This window comes from Protopterus annectens, chromosome 2.part1 (assembly GCF_019279795.1).
Source record: "Protopterus annectens isolate FY-2018-M chromosome 2.part1, PAN1.0, whole genome shotgun sequence".
NCBI classification, from domain to species: domain Eukaryota; kingdom Metazoa; phylum Chordata; order Ceratodontiformes; family Protopteridae; genus Protopterus; species Protopterus annectens.
Window position 1 is genome coordinate 1138297989 of NC_056729.1, and position 23458 is coordinate 1138321446.

Below are 23458 nucleotides of genomic sequence, written 5' to 3' on the forward strand. Positions count from 1 at the left end.
TGGTATAACTGTTTTTTACAGCTTGTGTGTTATCTAACTCAAGGATCACTTAATTTTACCTGTAACAGCCTGCATTTAAATTGCTGGAACCTGTGTTCTGAGAGACTGCCTTACAGACTATCTGCAAATATACAGAGCTGAGTATATATATTTTTTTTGATTATAGAGTATGCTAATTGTTGCTTAGATCTGTGTTGAAACTGTTGTCTCACTGTCATAGCCGGCCTTAGGCATTGGCCAACTAGGTGGCTGCCTAGGGCGCCACTGTAGCAGGGGCGCTTTCCCAGTATTTATTTGGTGTAAGTAGACCAGGATGGGAGCACCTGGGTGGTGTGGGGGGGGGATGCCATGGCGCCCTTTTGCCTAGGACACCAGCTGACCTAAGGCCGCTGCTGCTCACTGTTCTGAGAGACTGATCTGCAAATATACAGAGCTGAGTATATTTTTTTGGTTTTAAAGTTTGTACTGTTAGTTCTTGCTTAGATCTCTGTTGAAACTGTTTTGTCCCACCCAGCCTCCCTATTTTTGGTTTGTAGTTTAAATTTGGTGGCTTTTGCAGTTGCCCGCCCCACTGCAAATTTGATCTGGGACACTCCCCTAGGCCCATCTCTTTACCACATTCTACCAAATAAACTCTTTCTGCACTTGCTTTTAGTCCTTTTTAATTTAATTGCATTTTTAAACTGTGTTTGGTCTAATATTGCTACATACTCAAGTGTGCTAGCTTGCACTGCATGTGAATTGTTTTTACTACTGTTTTTGCTACTTTTCTGTCAAAAAAAAAAAACTGTAAACCTGTTTCCGACCTTTCCTGTAACTAGTGTTCCAGATACAGATTTGCTGTATCCGGGACTGTATGTAAACTTCTGAGCCCCCCAAGCATTTCTGTGTTGGATGGAGGCCTTCTAGCTTATCAGTGGGAGTGGAAAGCACTAGGTAACCTGTCTACCACATAAGGAGTGGTTCTGGCCCAGAAATTGTAGTTATTGGTCGTTTGGGCAATCTTCCATCTCTCTCAACTTTCTGATTTGAAAGCCTGCATTTGCACTTGTTTTTGTCCTGTAACCTGTCTAGTGCAGATGCAGATTCTTAGTTTTAACACTTAAATTTGCTTATTCATGCTCAACAGTTGTTCAGAACTTGTAAGCACTAAATAAGCTACTAATTACTATAGCACTCAATCTTCCTCATTACCTAGAGGAAAACAGTTTTTGTACTTACTTTTCTTACTGGCTTAGAGAAAAACAGCTCTTGTACTCACTTTCCTCATTTATCTAGAGGAAAATAGTTTTTTATTCAGACATGTCCAGGAGTCAGCTCCCAGTGTTCTCTCCTGTCTATCTGATGAATCTGGGCATCTTGAGGCAATATAGAAATTGCCTCATGTACACAGACAACCCTCTCCTCCTTCCACCCAACACTACAACCTGTGAGAGACACACTTATCTAGCCAAACTGGAGGTAAAGCTCTCTCCAACCAGGACTGAACTTGACAGTCATGAGGAGAAGGCAAACATTTGCACCACACCACACTCATCACATAGTCTCACTAAATCTACACAACCAAAATCCACACATAGTAACACAGAGGCTCTCAATAATAATCTGTCTAAGCAACAGAGACCTCCAAAGCAGAAACACAAGCAACCTCCATCCCTCAACACAACTCAAATGACACATAGCCCACAGACTCAGTGTGCCAATCAACCACAGCCAATAAGGCAAAACAACGTACCCAACACACTAGTCATAGGTGACTCTATAGTCAGGCACACTGATGTTCCATTCACCAGGCTAAACAAGGAGAAGGATACTGTCAGCTGCCTGTCAGGTGACAGGATCCACCATATAACCCACGCACTCAGGTCACTTCACAACAAGTACAAATATGACTCTGTCTTTGTCCATGTTGGTGTGAATGACCTGAGATGTACCTCCCTGAACTACATGAAAAGAGACATGGAAGAGCTCTCTGATCTTGTAGCCCAGGCAGGTATGACCCTAGCCCTGACTAGCATTCTGCCATTGCCCAGAATGATACATAGTACAAGGACAAAATGATTGACTTCAACAATTGGCTAAGCTTCTGGTGTCATTCTAAGGAGATTCAGTATCTTTCTGCTTGGGATGACATGGTCGACAGACCACGATGCTTTGCCACAGATGGCCTGCAACTGTCACCCCTGGGATTCCGGATACTGGCTAAGGCTCTTGCTGCCCCTATAGTGCCTTTTTTAGGCAGGGTTCAAATAACAAATTCACCACCATAACAGGAACAGGCAAGCAAAAAATAGCTTGCACTGCAATGCTAGAAGTCTAAATCTCAAAATGCACTCACTCGAGGCACTCCTTAAAATGGAGAACATCGATATCTGTGCAGTGCCTGAGACCTAGTTCAAGGCTCCAGAGAGCACCCCTGCACTACCAGGCTATAACTCATACCACACTTTTTGGCCATGTAACCTGGACCAAAACACCAAAGGCGGAGGTGTGTCCATATTCATTAAGTATATCCATACCTCCAGGCTAGTTGCTCAGCATAATGCATCCGAGGTTATCCAAGTGCAACTAACTCTGGGCAAAATTGCAATCCAAATTGTAGCTTGCTACAGATCCCCCACCATGCCCAAGGATTCCCACTCCTCTTTTCTTGATGTACTGGAAAATATTAGGGTGCAACCAAACACCCTAATAATGGGTGACTTCAACTACCCCACCATTAACTGGGAAAACTACTCGTGTACCAACTCCTTAGCTCAATGATTTCTGGAATTCATAAACTCCAATGCCCTAGATCAACTTATCCACACCCCCACCAGGGGCAACAATACCCTAGACCTAGTCATTACCAACATGAGTGACTGGTGTTCCACACCTGAAGTCAATGCCTCGTTGGTCCGATCTGACCATAAGCTAATCACCCTTGATATCCACATTCCGCCCCCACCCCCATTAAGGAAACCACAGTAAAAAATTTCTCCAAAGCCAACTTCATGCTTCTTAAGACAGAAGTGGTGAACTTCATTTCACCCATGCAGATGGAAAATACAGTTACAACTGCTGAATCCTACACAAATGCACTCTATAAGCACTTACACGAGTGCATGGATCGTGTTATCCCAAACAGAACCAAGATGCTATCCTCCAAAAAAAGGAAGCCAATCTGGTGGTCCTCTGCCATAAACAAACTGTACAACAGAAGGAAGAAACTGTTGCAAAAGAGAATAAAATCCCATGAGTGGAGTAGCTCCCTGGTCAGCCTCAGTAAGAAGCTGAGATCCCTGATAAGATCCTCCAAAGCTAGCTACGAAAACAAAATCACCACTAATTCCAAGGACAACCACAAAGCATTCTATAGCTATGTCAAGAATCTCAATGGCAACACCCAGATCTGCTCTGAGTTACAGCACAAAGGCACGAAAATTACAGAACTAACTGATATTGCCAACATCCTGGCAGATAGGTTCAGTGCTAAATTTACCCCCTCTCACCCCCTAAAGGGCCCATATCTATACAGGAAGAATGCAGAGTCCCTGTAATCACAACTATGCAGGTAAAAGCTGCACTCTCTAAAGCCAAAAAGACAGCATCCATGGGACTGGACAACATCCCAGGCTGCATTTTACACAAACTTCAGAACGAACTGGCTCCCCACTTAAGCACCATGTTCAATAATAGCCTCGCATCAGGCTTTGTGCCCACTGAATGGCACACAGCAACAGTTATCCCACTCCACAAAGGGGGAGCCACCACTGATCCCGGGAATTATTGACCTATTAGCCTGACGAGCCTGGTCTGCAAGGCCATGGAACGTATCATCATGGAACTCATAAACAAAGACATTGGTAACCTCCAAACTCTGGATCCCACCCAGTTTGGGTTTGTGAAAGGCAGATCATGCCTCCTGAACCTGATCGACTTCTTTGAGGCAGTCACCAAAGCCATAGATGAGGGTCGGGTGGTTCACACAGCCTATCTTGACCTCGCCAAGGCTTTCAACACCATGACCCATTCTGGAATTATAGCTAAACTCACTAAACTAGGTATAAATCCCTACGTCACAAGATGGGTTGCCAACTGGCTCACTGACAGAACCCACACTATAAAAGTTGCAGACTCCAAATCTGACCTCAAAGCAGTGACAAGTGGAGTACCACGGGGTTCCGTTCTGGGACATCTCCTGTTTGGTATCTACTTTTCTGAAGTACAGGCTAACACAGAAGGCCTCTGGCTAATGAAGTTTGCAGATGACTGCAAACTAGGAGCCATAGTCAAGTCCCCAAATGATGTGGACATCCTACAGAAGGGCCTCACTGAAACAGATGCCTGGTGTCAGAACCATGGCCTCAAGCTCAATCCCAAAAAGTGCAGTGTCATCCCCTTTGGTAAAAACTATGTACCCATAGACTACCACATAGGCAGCAATCTACTTAACACCGAATGCGTGATAAGAGACCTTGGGACCCAGATGGACAGTAGTCTCTCCTTTGATAGTCACATCGCCACAGTAGTCAGGAAGTCCTTCTACATGGCACACCTCATCATAAAAAGATTCTCATCCAGGAAAAAAGAGGTCATTGTTCCCCTCTATTTGACACTCATTAGACCCATTATAGAGTACAATGCCCCTTTTGGAATGTACCTCACAAGACATCTGCAGCAGTTGGAAAGGCCACAGAAGTACCTCACAAAGAGGATTACTGGCCTCAAACAAATGCCCTACACTGACCACCTCAAAAAACTCCAGCTTTACTCCATAGCATATCGCCTACCCCGAGGTGATCTCTGCCTAACATATAAAGCTATGTCAAACCCAGAGCTGTTGGACATGCTACACCTAAGGAAATCCCAATCTCTCCGAGCTACATGCTCTAGAGACCTAAACCTTGTCACCACAATAAACAGGACATGCTGGAGGGATAGATTCCTGTCCCAGAGACTTCCCATACTATGGAACAGGCTACCCATCTATGTCATCAAAGTTCTTCATTAGCACTCTTCAAGAAAAATCTTGATGAGTGGATGGGAAATAGGAACTATACCCCGGGGATCACTTCTGTGTCTCTGCTCGACAGTGGCACAGGAAAATAACTTTCTTGGGTGTCGTAATCCGGGGAACCTTGTTGGCTAGGCTTACGTAGGCCCTTGGGCCAATAGCCTATTACCTGCCTATGCACCTATGAAAATGAAAGCAATGTCAATATACATGCACACACCAATGACATGTAAAAATATTTGCACAAATCTAACACTACAGCTTAAAAACGAAATATCAGGTTGTGCACATGAATTTCACCAACATACACTGATTAACACACAACTATAATGAGAACAAGGATGTACTGCAACCAGTAGCCAGTGACTTGCATGCAGATATCCTGCATCTGTAAAATGGTCATACTTTTGGCACACATTAACCATGTCAACAACATAATACATGACAATGGGCAATAACTGCAACAAAGGCAAACATGTCTGCAAAACATATTGCATAAATATGAAGGTGGAAGGGAGGTGGACAACCTGGACCCACATCAAGGAAAACAATGATAAAGCATGGCATTAAGGTAAAGTTACACATTGAAAAATCATGGGTACATCACACAGGCTGCTGTCAAAGCCAAACCAAAATACATTTACGCAAATGGCAAATGTATGTCACATGGGCAGATTGCATTGCTGATGTCCACCAAAATGCACATGTATAACTCACATATGCACAGTAATGTGCAATCATGTAACATCGACAGCCATAGGTAAGCAAGCTAAGAATTTCAGTCACATACACATATGCTGTCATGCCAATGTGAAATAAACAAAGACAGGTGTAAGTCATGCATGGTGCTCATTACTGAGCCGAGGACACTACTGTGAGCATCCTTACAGCACATCAATCGTAAGTCAGTGAATGCTCACAAGTCAAAGGTTCAATGGTGCTTCAGTATGGATCGGCCTATGTGCAGGGGCATGTACAATCACCAGTTAATGTGTACAAATATTGCCAGAAGGTGTGAAGTTATGTGAATAAGGAATGGATGTGTAAATGTAACATACAGCAAACACGACATACTGTATACTGTGACTGAATAAATTATCCCTACCACATTGTATACATTAATGTTAAATCAATGTTCAGTCCAGTCAGAAATGGAAGACTACCAATAAGTATGACATACCTTTATATGACCACACATGGCATCAGTACTGCCAACACGTGCCACACAAAAACACATCATGCCAATGGGACAGCATGTTAACTGTCATCCAAAACACATGGGCTATGACATGTCCTTCTATTGCATATACATAATATAACAATACACAAATATTAACCATACCACAGCGGTAGTGCTGCTATGAACAATATGTGTTGTTTGTCAGTTTCCTTCTGTAAAACACATGTTTACAGGGTGTTCCAGCAGTAGCTGCAGGTTAATTGCCACAATGCTTGGACAGCTGAATGTGGGAAGAAAGTGTAATGTGTGAATGTGGGTCATGCATACACTAAAACATAATTAAATGTCATATAAAGATATGCACATCACATATGCAATGTAAACACAATCATGTATCATATGTCATAGCCCATGTGTTTTTAATGAGCTGTCATATTGGCATGCATGGTTTTGTGTTTGTGTTGTGGTGCAGTTGGCAGTACTGAAATTCTTAGCTTGCTTACCTATGGCTGGCATGGTATGCTTGCATGTGTAACATATAAGTATGGAAGCTACATGTTATGCATGCACAGGAGTGCATATACAGTCCAACCAATTACCTGGCAAACAGCATATTGGCAGCATAACACAACTGGAGCACACAGACAATACCTATAGACTATGCCATTTTTAATTTCTCCAAGTCTTTTGGGTTTCTAATACCATGACTGGAATGGACCCCATTCCTAAGTCAAAGTATGATTAAAGTTCATGAAATTAGTATTGTTTCACACTTTGATCTCAGCCAAATGTGCTCTTCGTAGCACCCACAATGTGCCCAGTAATGACTCCTTCTGCAGGTCATATGGAGTTACATGTATTGATAACATATCTAAATACGATTGTAAATTCCTTTTTATAAGACCCATTGCTCCTACTACTATTGGGACTGTCTGGGTATCTTTCTTCCAAATTGCTCTCATTTCTGCCTGCAGATCCTGGTATTTTATGACTTTGTGTCTCTCTATACGCAAGACACTGTAGTCACTGGGTATGGCCATTTCAATGATCAATGCTAATCTTGTCTTCCTTTCTTGGACCACTATATCCAGTTTTCTAGCATATATCTTTTGAACTGTTGGTAATGGATGTTTCCAAGTGATGTAGACTTCCTCATTTTCTATGATGGTTTGTGGCTGATGTTTCCAGTGTTTTTTGGCCACTTCAGTACCATAATGTTTGCACAATCCCCAGTGCAATAGTCTCACCACATTATTATATCTTTCAGTATACAGTCCTTCTGCCATTAATATGTCACAACCAGCAATGAGGTGTGCAACTGTTTCCAATTCAGTTTTACAAAACCTACATTTGTCTGTTTTTCCCACATGTTCAATGGACTTTATAAATCAACGTGTATGCAGCCCACTATCTTGGGCTGCCAATATTAGCCTTTCATCTCTTGGTTTGAATTCGCCTCTACTTAACCATTCCTGTGTTTGTTCCTGATCAACATGAGTTTTTTTCCAGATGTTTTCTATACCTGCAACTATATTTCTGCTTTTTCCACATTTCTTGCCTTCTCGACTAATCCTTCACTTTATATTCTTTCTTTTGTTTTTTGCCACGTTCAGTTGCTGCCTGATTTTTATCTACTTCTGGTTTGATTTCCATTCCTGCTTGATGCCGATAAGCATCTGCTAGATTAAGCAGAGAAGTCATCTTAAATTTATTCTCCTCATATTTCAAAACTTTCACTACGTTTGCATCTTGCGAGTTCAGCAAATATGTGTGGAGTCCCACAATTGCAGATCTATACATATAATCAATTTCAAGGAGACCCATCCCTCCTTCGGAACAGGGAATATATAATCTTGGTATGCACTGATTTTTATAAATCATTTGGTGAGTATGAAGCATCTTTCTTGTTTTCCTATCTAATCTCTCCAGCATGATTTGGGGCCAGTCAATCACTCCAAAACTGTAAGTTAGGATAGTAAGAGCAAATTGGTTTATAGCTTGGATTTTGTTCTTAGATGTCAGTACTGTTTTCAGAATTAATTTAAGTCTTCTGAAGTATCCCTTACTAAGTTTTATTCCCATTTGCTCATGTTTTATTGTTGATCCTTCATCAATTCCCAAATATTTGTACACTCCTTCTTGACAGACTGGCCTGATGGGAATGAACATTGTGAATGATGTCTTAGGCTATATCCCTGAATGAGCCACAAATAACCCATGACATGTCCTAGAAATAATTCCCCATCATGTCTCTCATCTATGCTCGAAACACATTGGTCACTACCTTCCAGATCTCAGCCCTATAATCATCCCTTCATTGTTCCTGGTGTCATCTCTTCTGGGATGCAGCAAGCATGATGGCTCATGCAAGTGCAGGTCAATCTTCCTCATCATTATCCACATCATCTTCATGGTCATCATCATCACCACTTGTGGCCTGGCATGTTCTCATCATCTACTTCTGACTGGCAATCATCCATGGGTCCTATGTTCTATCAAGAAGAATCTCAACACAGGACAGAAATTACATATACATACCTCATAAAACCTGTCTGCATAACACACCCATTGTGAAAAATGAACAGCAAGCAGATAAGGGTCCTCATGAAATGTTAAAATATGTTATGAGCATATTCCAGTGTATCACCATATGTGATGTAGGTCAGTAATCCAAACCATAACAAGGAAAATGTCTATCACACTGTCCCATGAAGATCATAGCTGACCTTAAAATTAAACAGATGTGAACATCTGCAATCTAACATACATTAACAGATGTATAGGTTTATATGAGATTATTAGCCTAAAGCCTTTACAAGCCTAGTTTTATCCACTATATGCCCCCTAGGAGCAAGAGGATGATATGGATTTGCCCCTATGCAGTGAGTATCTTAGAGATTGCCCTTGTCCATTAATTAACATCCCATTGACATGCGAGTTCTGCAAATAAAAAATGTAATAGCCACTAATTTGGGTTCTAAAGTATGTTTTTAAAGTATGATTTATAATTTTGACTTGTTAATTAATGAATTAGGAAATTGTTTCTGTTTTTTGATTGGATGTCTATTTGTATTTAAACTACTCTATGGTTGTGTTTTATATTTCTGAAGAAGTCTGTGGACAAATAGTGACTATTAAATTTTCACTACACTAAAAAAACACTTCGGTTTCTCATCTTTCCTTGGTGTCAATCCAGTGTTTTTACAGTGCTGATGTTCTTTTCCTGTGTGTCTGATATATCTCAGTTTTTTCTTGTGTTCTTAAGTATCACAATTATAATCAACAGAATTGCTGCAAGTGAATGGCTCCTAGTGCACACATCACCTTCCCTGTGTCACTTTATCTGTAATTATGGATATGTCCAATAACAGAACATGTCATGGAGAATGTATCCATCACCAGTGTGTGCAGTTCAATCAAGGCCATGCAATGATATGCAGAACACCAGTGGAAATCATGACATGACCTGAACATTTTTTTTATTGGCCAGCATGAAGTATGGCAAGCATATACAAAGCAAGCACATGTAACATATCCTGACATTTGAAAGGAATCATACATGACACTGCCTAATGCCACATTACCATAACTGAAATTTGACAAAATAGATGCTTGTAAACATCAAGACAACATTATTATTGGGACCTGCACTGTTTAATAATGTTGTCTGCCTCAGTAAACTCTCCAGCTGAGGGTCTGACAGCATGTAATTATTTCCATTCTTTTTTCTTGTATGTGTTCCCTGAGCAGTTATGCCTGTGTGTGAATGGAGGTTGCAGTCTGTGCATGTAATGAGTCATATGAACAGCCACCAAGTGACACTGGTAAAATGAAAACAAAGTGAAATGATAATATTGTAGAAACTAGGCAAGCCATATGACAAACATCTGAGCCAGGCAGCATGGTAATTGGCTGGCCTCACATTAATATTATGAATACAAGAGCAGAAAATAGTTTTAATGGTCAATCATAAACACAGTCACAGCCTGTGACAAATGAGAATCTAGTATATGTTGTACAAATAGTATCATATGTCTATAACTGTATGCATGACCTGCCTTCCAACAATTATTAGCAATCAGTAGCCTGAAAAATGCATCTTGATGATGTTTCCTGATTATGAAATGTTGCAAAGAAATACCTATCTGCACAAGTATCCACAAATACAGGATACAAGTATGTTGTAATAGAAACACCGAAGCTGCTCTAGACAGATGCAATACTAATGTAAAACTGAAGGGCATGCCACACAATCTGCCAACAACAGTGTGAACGCTGACACAGCAGAGATACATTCAGTCTGTCACCAGGAAGGCTACACACAACAGATTGGTCACTAGGAAACACATCCATATATACAAGTGTGCCAATGCATGCATTATAAGCAGCAGTCACACAAATCTGACTGTCATTTAGACTGTGGCCTTCATTTCAAAAACTATCTGCAGAAAACATGGCTTGCTGCTAAATGATATTTCAACATATTTGTATTTCATTAAAACTTGTAAGCACAGGTATGGTGCGATTATTGCACTTATCTTAATGATGTATGACAGGTATTGTGGTATTTTAAGCAATATACATGGTAATGTTAAAATATAGGCCTGTAACAAGGATCAGGTACATTTTATTACTGAAACAGAAAAATTAAGCAACATACCTCTCTTTCTCCACTGCTCCTCAAGCCTGTGCATCCACTCTATGCACAAAGCATGATTTCAGGTCTTGTCCTCATCACCTGAAAAAGGAAAAGAGCAACTATGAATGATGTAGTCCTCAAAAAGCAGAGATGTACATTGCTAACATCAGGTTCTAAAAAAAATTGCTTTTGAAAAACATCAGAGAATCCCCATACACATTTTGCAACATTACACACAAGTTTTTACTTCTTTGAGCACAAATTGGAAGACATGAGATTCAAACTTGCAATTCTACTATATGTCCACACTCTAACTCTGACGCCTACCTGCCCAGCTAATCCATCTTGCCTGAGAGGGCATGTTGTAAATGCAGTGAAAGACTTGGGAATATGCATGTGCAGAGATGGGCTACTTATATGGATTATGGCTTGGCTTAAGATTTCAAACAAGGACCACATGCTGAGCATGTAGGTAAATAACTTGCAAGAATGAATTCATGTTAGCACGGTGGTCACAACCAGTACCAGAAACTGAAAACCTTCATCCCTCAGACAGTGAGGTAGGACAGTGTCATGCATTACCTAGCTTTTGTTAATAGGTTCATAGGTTCATAAGTGTTTACTAGGCTAATGACCACAAGGGCCTTTTTAAGCCTAGCCATGCATCTCAAATCTCTGACAAATTGTGGCACCCATGCTAAGTGTATGCAGGGGCTTGTGAGGTGAAACATTTATGAACAGGTACCTGGGAGATGAACCATTTACAGGCTGCCTGTGTCCATTAGAGACATAGGTGTCAAAGCAGGATGAATTTCCTGTTCTCCATCCAATTGTTCAAGTTACACTTGAATTGGGTTAGGGAGGAACTCTGCTTCACATTGATGGGAAGCCTGTTCCAGAGAAGGGGTACTCTCTGGGATACATACCTGTCTCTCCAGCAGGTCCTATTTATATCACAGGCAAAGTTTAAGTCTTTAGAACAGGTAATTCTGGTGCTATTTGTTTTGTGGATATGCATCAGCTCCATCAGAGTGGGGTCTGGCAATGCCTTGTATGTCAGGCATAAATCTCCCCTCAACAGCCTGCAGGAGACAGAATACAAGGATAGAGCCTTGACACAGTCTGCATAGTACATGTTACTTACACTTTGTATTCTTTTAGTGAGGAACCTCTGTGAATGTTCCACTTGTGGATATGCCTGCTTAGGTACATACCAAAGGGAGCATTGTACCAAATAATAGGTCTGATGATTGCCGAATACAGTGAAATAATGACTTACTTGGACTTAGATGACATACTTTTGTTTATAAGTGTCACAACATAGAATGATTTCCTCACTACTGTAGACACATGATGGTCAAAGGCTAGATTGCTGTCTATATGTGTCCCCAAATCCCTGACTACTGGGTCAACTCTTATAGGTGTGTTGTCAATATAATAGTTACCTGGGGTGGATAATGTGCTGAAGAGTACTATTATGCATTTCTCAGCATTAGGTTTTAGTACATGGCTCTGCCACCAGTTGTTTGTCTGTGTCACCCCTTTCTAGAGAACGTTTGTGTCAGTGGGAGATTTGATGACAGCTCCTAATTTGCAATCATCTGCAAATTTAGACAGCTAGAGGGCCACTGCCATTGGCTTTCCCTTCAGGGAAGTAAATGCCAAAAAAGAGTGGTCCCAGGACTGATCCCTGAGGGACTTCAGTTGTGACTGACCTCTTTGTAGAGGTGGACTCCCCAATTCTATCTTCCTGGATCTTGTCAGTGAGGCAGCTGGCTATCCATTGGGTTACATAAGGGTTTGTACCTAACCTGTGAAGTTTGTCAACAATCCCTGAGTGTGGAATTATATCAAATGCCCTGGCCAGGTCAAGGTGGGCAGTGTGAAACCTGTGGAATCTGTGGAAGTTTATTTTTGTAATAAAAGAAGAATTGTTTGAGCTGTGTTTGAAGTCGCCCCAGTCTGCACCAGTCCTTTTCTTGCTTTGTACGTGGTTATATAGTTGCTATTTGAGTGTGAAACATTTTGCCCTCATCCATTGCTTTGGTGACCTTCTCAAGGAAGTTCACCAGGTTCAGTGTTTATGACCTGCTCTTGATAAAACCAGATTGGGTTGACAAACAGAAAAGAAACAGAACAGAATAGAAACATAAATGTTGATGTGCATCAGGGACACAGTAAGGTTTGTGGGAGGACTACATTTACAGATATTCCTTGGCAAAGTTCACATCACAAATGAAATGAACACAACTCTATCCCCCTGATCTGCATTTCAACTGTATGTCTTGCCACCTGCCTCCCTCAAAAGATAAGATGTGGCTGTTGAAGTGAATGCAATAATGAACGACAAAACAACACTTGATAACACTTTTGAAAATAACACCATATTCCACAGAACTGTTTCTCAGACATATAACAGGCCGTTGCAAGCTTTACACATAACCCTGTACTTAAAGAGAAGCTGGTAACAGAACATTATAAATTATGAAGATATTCTTAGCAATTTGATGAATAATTGAATTATTCATAACCGTGCACAAAATAAGCATTAATATCAAGTTATGTAGAGCAGAATATTCGACAATGTGTGAAATACAAAAACAAAGCAATATAATGATATGTTTCCCATCTGTGGAGTTGAACCCACAACATGCCAAAATGTAGGCATATAGGCCAGTTTCTTTACAGGACAAGCTAAGAGGTAGCAAATATTTGTCCTCGATAAACTGGTAGTGTGTGTGTGTGTGTGTGTGTGTGTGTGTGTGTGTGTGTGTGTGTGTGTGTGTGTGTGTGTGTGTGTGTGTGTGTGTGTGTGTGTGTGAGAGAGTGTCTATTCATCTCATGCAAATAATGGATGAATATGGAAACTTCTAACACTTATAGTGTAAGCAGTTGGACAGGCATTCCTCTTGGCTTAAACAAATGTGACTATAGTAAGAATGTTCACTTTATTGAGAGAAATGAAGTAAAGAAGTTATTTATGATTTACTATATACACAGATACAGGTAGAGTAGGAGATACTTTTGTAGTATAACAGATAGCTATGAAATATGGAGCCATCAATGGCCTAGGTGCTATAGGCGTTAGTGATACACAACTATAGTGGATGTGTGAAATGATGTTGTTATATGTTAGAAAACAGATGTACATCTACAATGTTCAGCATTATGTTTATTATAAACAGTAGTAAATAAGTTAACAGCATGGGAATAGAACCCAGATTTATATGGAGACTGTGTCTTATTAATTATCCAGATGAGATAATTGTCTGAACAGCTGCTTAATGGTTATAATAGTCATGTATCTGATATATTATTAAATTTATAGCTATATCTTTAAATTCTGCAGCAATGCTCAGGTATACGTAGGATTGTGACACTTACTGCAGGGATATACCAACTGTTTCTGCGCTTTGGTGACCCTCTGATTAAACTCCTCTGAGTTCCACCAATGTGATCATCATAGCAGTGATGAACTTGCATTCCAGTCTGGTAAATCCCAGCATGTCATTGGTGCACCCTCACAATCCAGTTCCAAATGTCAGTCATCATGAAGTTCCTTCATCTGGCTCTCATCTGATGCTCCATTCAAGCTTAGATGGTCAGAATATGGGTAGTTTCCTCCTTTGTCCAACTGGGCACCAGGCTACATCGAAGCCTCCTGAAAGTACTTATATTGATAATATTGATACTTCAGTGGAAAATGTAACAAGATTTAAAATTTTCTCACTGACGTCCCGCTCAGTTTGCAGGTAGCAATGGTCTGATCTGTACATGTATCAAAATCAATATCTAAAAGTGTAGCGTATGTCATGTTATCATATCATTGGAAGATAACAGGCATGTGCTACACTTGACACCATTTATTGATGCTTATTCTGTACTTGCGTAGAACATCTCCCTGTTATGCAGAGCTATTCATTAATGCACCATATTTTGAGAACTTACATGGATGTGCACAAATGGGATTCCAAAACCTGCAATTTTTTTGAAACTCATTAATTATGTTTTATGCATATAGTATTTAAAACAATGAATGCATATTAGGTGCTCTTACTTTTAGTTATATCTGAGTCACACGTAGCTGATAAGGTGAATTGGTACCTGCTAGACTTTCTGTTTTGTGGAATATTAGCTCTGTTAACATTACTCATTCACAAATAAATCTGTTTAGATTTATTTTTATCTGCATTAAGAACATGCATTAATTCCCATATGCAGTTTTACAGCCAGCTTTGCATAGCAAAAGTGCACAATAGCTAAAGATGGGTTTAATGGTTATCCATATGTCTTACAGGTGACTCCATACATTCTGTGGTATACGAATGGAAACCTACCGATATCAACAGTATCCATATGTGTGGATGGCATTCACTGTTCAGTAATGATTGAGTTGATCTGAGGTGTTTTTAATGTTTGTCTATTTAGGTTGCAATTGCATTACAGCAACACCAAAATACATTTCTGTTGTACACGTTTGTGTAGTATTTTAAGGTGAAATGCATGCAGACTCCTGTAGTACAGTGCTGTTGTGTTTGGCCTTCCATTCAATAGATACATAGTGTAAGGGGTTTGAATCCCCAACAACCTCTACAGCTATCAGAACTTATGTTGATTTTACAACTGTCATGTATGCAGTTTTTATGTCACAGTAATTGTTTCAAAGTCTTTTGCATTACTCAGGAATGCATAGTGTTTATAGTGATGTAAGCTGTCCACATAACCATCTGCACTACTGCAGAATATCTGCATTACTATTTGCCGTCTGCTAAAAGAACTATAACTTGAATCTATATGAATATGTCCACAAAAACTGAGAGCCAGGAGAGGCATCATCATAAAAGCTGCCAAGCTTGATGCTCTTTTATTAATAAAGTTTCACATTTGTCCATCACTGCTTCCTCTGTATTAGACTTTATCATGAACTTGAGGCTGATGAGTGTAGGAAAGTCCAAAATAATCCTTTATCTGCCAATCAGCTGCCTTTTCAGAACTCTTAGGAAAAAGCCATGGATAAGGGCATGCTACCTGATAGACGTGTCACAGTTGGCATTAAAATATCATAGGGAGTCTTTATTCTACTACTTACCTAAAGAGCACAAGAACTCATAATGCCACCCTAGGAAACCAATTGTTTAACAAGTTGGGAGCCAATAGTGAGAATCGGTTCTATTACTGATTTTTGCCTACAGTGTAACTGCCTACATGTAATTGCTCTGGATTCTTATTTACTGGATAATACCTATCTGATGTAGAAATTACAGCATGCGGCATGGCAGGAGAATTTCTGTTTGTGATAGTGGATGTGGTTAGCCTTTATACCTCAATTTCTCATGAATGGGGTTTGGAAGACATTGCTCATTTTTGTGACTTTATAGCCAAGGACATTATTCTTTCTCTGGCTGAATTTTCTCTAAATTGAAACTGTACAACTGAGAAGAACAGCAATGGGGTAAAAATTTGTTTCCAGTTATGTTAACTTCTTCATGGCTTTGTTGGAGGATTGATACATTTATTCAGGTTCATACCACAGGAATTAGAATGTGTTTATGCCCATTACACATACAATCTTTCTACACAGATGACACCAGAACAGGTCTGCCATTCAATTTTCATTCAGTTCTCTGAAAAATGTTATTGGTGAAACATAATTTCCACTAAAAAAGCCAGAAAGCCAACAACAGGGAATACTTTACTTCTACCCACCAATGCACCCCCTCCACATTTAACACTTTATTAAAGTCTACCCTCTATGGAGAGTTAAGATCCCATAGAACATGTATAGAAAATCAGAATTCTGAACACACAGCTATAAAAATTTGGCATTGTTTATGGAACAGAGATTTTAAGACAGAATGCCTTTGTTCATCTTAGTAACAAGTGCACTTCTATAGATTGAGAAATTGAGGAGAGTGTAATAATTAGAGCTAAGAAGAAAAAATGTGGATTTTTCAAGGGGAGATCATGCTTGTCAAACTTGGTGGATTTCTTCGAGACAGTCACAAGGGGCCTGGACAAGGGGAAATCTATGCATACAGCCTACCTAGACCTGACCAAGGCATTTGACACCATCCTTCACTCAGGCATCACTGACAAACTCTCCCAGCTAGACATCAACCCTTATATCATATCATAAGGTGGGCTGCGAACTGGCTCTCTGATAGAACTCGTACAGTCAAAATAGAGGAGTCCACTTCCAACAGCAGACCCATTACTAGTGGTGTTCCACAGGGAATAGTCCTGGGACCTCTACTCTTTGGAATCTGTTTCTCCAATGTACAAGCTAAAACCAGGGAACTGTGGCTCACAAAGTTTGCTGACGACTGCAAACTGGGTGTGGTCATAGACTCTCAAAACAATGTCAACATTCTTCAAGAAGGTCTTATGCAAACAAATGATTAGTGCAAAAGTCATGGTCTCAAACTCAATGCAAAAGGTATCATCCCTTTTGGCAAGAACGACATTCCTGAAAATTACCACATCAATGGCAATACTCTAAGAATGCAGCAAGTGGTGAGAACCTTCCCTTAAATAACCATGTCTCCAGAGTGGTAAGGTGCCATTCTACATGGCTCACCTCATAAGTAAAGGCTTTGCCTCAAGAAAAAGTGAAGTTATCACCTCCCTGAACTTTTCACTCATTAGGCCAATAATTTAGTACAGAGCCCCTTTTGACATGTACCTTTCAGAGCACCTGCAGCAATTGGAGAGACCACAAAGTTTCCTCACAAAGAAAATTCAAGGTCTTCAGCAGCTATCCTATGTGGATCTGCTGAAATCACTGTCACTTTTTGTTTCATACAGACTACTCTGAGGCAATCTCTGCCTTGCATCCAGGCTAGTTGCTCAGCATAATGCATCCGAGATTATCCAAGTGCAACTAACTCTGGGCAAGAACACAATCCAAATTGTATCTTGCTACAGATCCCCCACCATCCCCCAGGATTCCCACTCCTCATTTCTTGATACACTGGAAAATATTAGGGTACAACCCAACACCCTAATAATGGGTGATTTCAACTACCCCACCACTAACTGGAAAAACTACTCATGTACCAACTCTTTTGCTCAACGTTGTCTGGAATTCATAAATTCCAATGCCTTGGATCAGCTTATCCACACCCCCACCAGGGGCAGCAATATCCTAGACCTGATCATTACCAACATGGGTGACCGGTGTTCCACACCAGAGGTCAGTTCCTCGTTGGTCATATCTGACCACAAGCTAATAACACTAGACCTCCACATCCCACCCCCACCCCCCCATTAGAAAAAACACCATAAAAAAGTTCTCCAAAGCCAACTTCACGCTTCTTAAGACAGAAGTGGCAAACTTCCCGACACCCATGCAGATGGACAATAGAGTTACGACTGCTGAATCCTACACAAATGCACTTTATAAGCAATTATGAGTGCATGGATCATGCTATCCCTAACAGAACCAAGATGTTATCCTCCACAAAAAAGGAAGCCAATTTGGTGATCTCCTGCCATAAACAAACTCTGCAACAGAAGAAAGAAACTTGCCAAAAAGCGTAAAATCCCATGATTGGTGGAACTCCCTGGTCAGTCTCAGTAAGAAGCTGAGATCACTCATAAAATTCTCCAAAGCTAGTTATGAAAACAAAATTTCCACTGATTCTAAAGACAACCACAAAGCATTCTAATAGCTATGTCAAGAATGTCAATGGCAACATTCAGATCTGTTCCGAGTTACAGCACAATGGCACTAAATATACAGAACCAACTGATAGCACATAAGTTCAGTGTTAACTTTACCCCCTCTCACCCCCTAAAGGGCCCATCTCTATACCAGAAGAATGCAAAGTTCCTGTACTCACGGCTGCACAGGTAAAAACCACACTCTCCAAAGCCAAGAACACAGCATCCATGGGACCTGACAACATCCCAGGCAGCGTTCTACATGAAGTACAGAATGCACTGGCACCCCACCTAAGCACAATGTTCAGTCATAGCCTCACCTCAGGCTTTGTGCCCACTGAATGGCGCACAGTGACGGTTATGCCACTCCACAAAGGGGGAGCCACCACGGACCTCAGGAACTACAGCTACATTAGCCTAACGAGCCTGGTCTGCAAGGCCATGGAAAGACATTGGTAATCTCCAAACTCTGGACCCCACCCAGTTCAGGTTTGTAAAAGGCAGATCATGTCTCCAAAACCTGTTAGATTTCTTTGAAGCAGTCATCAAAGCCATAGACGAGGGTAAGGTGGTTCACACAGCCTATCTAAATCACTCCAAGGGTTTTGACACCATCCCCCACTCTGGAATTATAGATAAACTCACTAAACTAGGTATGAATCCCTATGTCACAAGATGGGTTGCCAACTGGCTCACCGACAGAACCCCACACTGTGAAAGTAGCAGACTCCAAATTCGACTTCAGACCAGTGACAAGTGGAGTGCCACAGGGTTCAGTCCTGGGTCCTCTCCTGTTTGGTATCTACTTCTCTGAAGTACAGACTAACACAAAAGGTCTTTGACTAATGAAGTTCACAGATGACTGCAAACTAGGCGCCATAATCAAAACTCATAATGATGTGGACATCCTACAAAAGGGCCTCACTAAGACAGATGCCTGGCGTCAAAGCCATGGCCTCAAGCTCAATGCCAAAAAGTGCATTGTCATCCCCTTTGGTAAAAACTCTGTACCCATGAGCTACCACATAGGTGGTAGTCTACTTAACACCGAGAGTGTGATGAGACCTTGGGACAAAGGTGGACAGTAGCCTCTTCTTTGATAATCACATCGCCACAGGAGTCAGGAAATCCTTCTAGGTGGCACACCTCATCACAAAAGGTTTCTCATCCAGGAAAAAAGAGGTCATTGTTCCCCTCTATTCGTCACTCATTAGACCCATTATTGAGTACATCACCCCTTTTGGTATGTACCTTACAAGACATCTACAACAACTGGAAAGGCTGCAGAAATAATTCACAAAGAGGATTACCGGCCTCAAACAGATGCCCTACGCAGACTGTATCAAAAAACTCCAACTTTACTCCATCGCATATCGCCGACTCAGAGGCGATCTCTGCCTAACATACAAAGCTATGTCAAACCCAGAGCTGTTGGACATGCTCCACTTAAAGAAATCCCAATCCCTCCAAGCTACACACTTTAGGGACCTAAACCTTGTCACCACAATAAACAGAACATGCTGAAGGGATAGATTCCTGTCCCAGAGACTTTCCATACTCTGGAACAAACTACCTATCTATATTAAACAAAGCTCCTCATTAGCACTCTTCAAGAAAAATCTTGATGATTGGAAGGGAAATAGGAAATTCACCCTGGAGATCACCTCTGTGGCTCTGCTAGACAGGAGCACAGGAAAATAATTTTCTTTGGTGGCGAAACCAGGGTACCCTTTTGGCTAGGCTTATACAAGCCTTAGGGCCAATAGCCTAGTACCTACCTATGAACCTATGAACCTATAATGACACAAATTCAAAGCATACTAGATATGCTCCCTTTTTGAAAGGAGTGTACTGCATTATTTTGAAATATTAGCATATCCTTCTTAGTAACAAAATCTTGGCCACTATTCTCAAAGACCCTCCTAAAACTACTTATCAGATTCTACATTCCTTTATGAACTAATAGTAAATTCCAGCTATATTTGCAAGACAACTATAACACATGGTTCTTTTAATGTAAGGGTTGTGTTATTTGCTCCTTTTGGCCTTCTCTTGCTTAGGGGTGGTTTATTGTATTTGGTGCTCTTGTAATAAATATTATGTAAGACAGACATCTGAGAATGAAGATTTATAGAAACCCAAGTGAAACTACAAATGTCTCAATTACACAACATTTTTTGGAGGATCATAGTTCTGATCTCTCTGGCTTAAAGTGTTTTTTTTTCTTTTTTATTATATGCATACTATTAGGTAAGATATATTTCTAGATAAAACTGTTTGGCTTATTACAGAGACTATATTTTTATGATTAATATTCTACACACACGTGGTTTGAATAATACATTACAGCATGACTATTTAATTCACTTATTTTAGTATTTTTATTTAACAATTATGTTGACATTTATTCCTTTCACACAATTCATTATTTTGAAAGTTGGAAAGTGTACATTTCTTCTTCCTCTTGAATTGTGTTAATCTTGAAGGAGCTATGCCATGGTACTGGCATTGTTATTGTATTTGAATAATTTTGTTCAGAAATGAATTTTAAATCAAAGTGCAGTGCCTGCAATTGTGCAGATTTCCTATGAATGGCAGGTACATGAAAATCTTTTATTTCAGATGACAAATGCTAGGCAGGCACCACCTCGCAAATGGTAACCAAGCCAAATTATCACCAGAACTAGGCTGGTAAAATGTGTACTGTCGATTTCAAACATGGAAAATGTACACTTGCACAAATTAAGAATAGTTCAACAGCCAATGGGTTAAAGCCATATGCAAACAAATGTACTTTGAAGGGCCACCTGATGAGGTAGAAGACACAACAAAAGTGGTGAATGCCTGTCATAGGTTCACAGGTTCATAGGTAGGTACTAGGCTATCGGCCCTGGGGCCTATACAAGCCCAGCCAAAAAGGTACCCTGGCTTTTGCCACCCAAGAAAATTATTTTTCTGTGCCACTGTCGAGCAGAGCCACAGAGGTGACCCCCGGGGTGAATTTCCTATTTCCCATCCAACCATATAGGTTCATAGGTAGGTACTAGGCTATAGCTTCTGATGTGATTAGCTTTTTCAAATGTCTGGTAGATGTTTGAAGCAAGAAGGAAAAACCACCATAAGAATGTCCAGAAAGAAATGGCAAGAGTAAAGGCGGATATTCCTGACCTATAACTACAAATAAATGAAAAGTCAGACTGGATCTACCCCAACAAACAAACAGCATGCTGCTTATCACCAAAACAGGAGACCTCAACAAGGAATTTACAAGTCATACGTGCTCATAGAAACAGCATCCTAAGTATCTCAGGAGGTCCCCACAAGGGTGAAATGTAACATAGCAGAAGATTGTATATGCCAATTAAAGAAAAAAATTTGTTAAAATGGATGGTAAAACTAGGATTGATTATTACTATGTGTACCTTCTGAGAAGCATATCAATCACATATGTAACTTGTGTAAAACAGAAGTAGAAGTACCTGTGGTTGAAAAATAATATTTTAGGGACAATGGTATCTACTCAGGTTGATCGGCACATTCAGAATCCACATAGGTTCATAGGTTGGTACTAGGCTAGTGGCCCTAGGGCCTATACAAGCCTAGCCATAACAATTCCCTGGCTATTTCTTTCCACAATATTTACTTCCCTGGACCCCTGTCTAGCAAGGCGACTGACGTGATCCCCAGGGTAAATTTCCTATCTCCCATCCAGTTGTCAAGGTTCCTTTTGAAGAGGGCCAAGGAGGCTCTCTGATTGACATGTATGGACAGTCTATTCCAGAGTATGGAGAGTCTCTTGGTCAGGAACCTATCCCTCCAGCATCTTTTGTTCATTGTGATGACAAGGTTTAGGTCCCTGGACCTTGTGGCTCTGATGGATTGGGATTTCTTTAAGTGTAGCATTTCCAACAGCTCTGGGTTTAACATGGCTTTGTATGTTAACCAGAGATTGCCTCTGAGTAGACAATATGTGACAGAGTATAGCTGGAGTTTTTTTTAGTCAATCAGCATAGGGCATCTGCTTTAGGCCTGTGACTCTTTTAGTGAGGTGTTTCTGCGGCCTTTCCAGTTGTTGCAGATAAATTTGTAAAAGAGATAAGGTACTAAGAAAAGGATTTCACTAGTATCTGTTTTTGAAACTCTTTTGTTCATCTAAAGATCCAACCAACTAGGTAGGTATCTGTCTACCCCTCCATCGTTTTCTCTCTCTGCATTTCTATCTTTATATAAATATACAAAAAAAAAAAAAAAATATATATATATATATATATATATATATATATATATATATGTATATGGGTTCCATACACTACATCAAATTTTCACTAATTCAAAATAGTGCATGGAATGCTCACTGCAGCAAAAGTGCACTTAATCGTGCATTTTGCGTAAGTTCAGTACAACAAACGGGTGTTGTACTGAACTTCTGTGCAGTACTCACGGACCTTAGGGTTAGGGCACGAGTCATAGTATGGGCTATCCCCTTACCATGACCCGTACCCTAACGCTAAGGTCCGTGATGACTGCAGCACAGTGAAGAACATAGCAATGTCCTCCACTATGGTGCGATAATCATGAACCTTAGGGTTAGGGTTAGGTAAGTGGATAGCTTTACTAACTATCCTTACCCCAACCTGCTCTAACCCTAAGGTCTGTGACTATCGCACCATAGTGGAGGACATAGCTTGTTTTTTATGTCCTCCACTGTGCTGTGGTGTTTTCAGTGAAGTGCACTTACAAAAGTTCACTGCTAAAGTGAACCTTTGCAGAAGTGAGGCTTCCTATTACAAGTTCGAAGTAGTGAACTTTCTTTCTTGTAATAGGAATCCATATATATATATATATATATATATATATATATATATATATATATATATACGTTTGTGTCTTTCGGCTTTTCCTGGTTAGGGGTCGCCACAGCGGAACTCCGGTCCGCTAATGATTGGCAGTTGATTTTTACATATCCAGCTTGCCAGGCCTG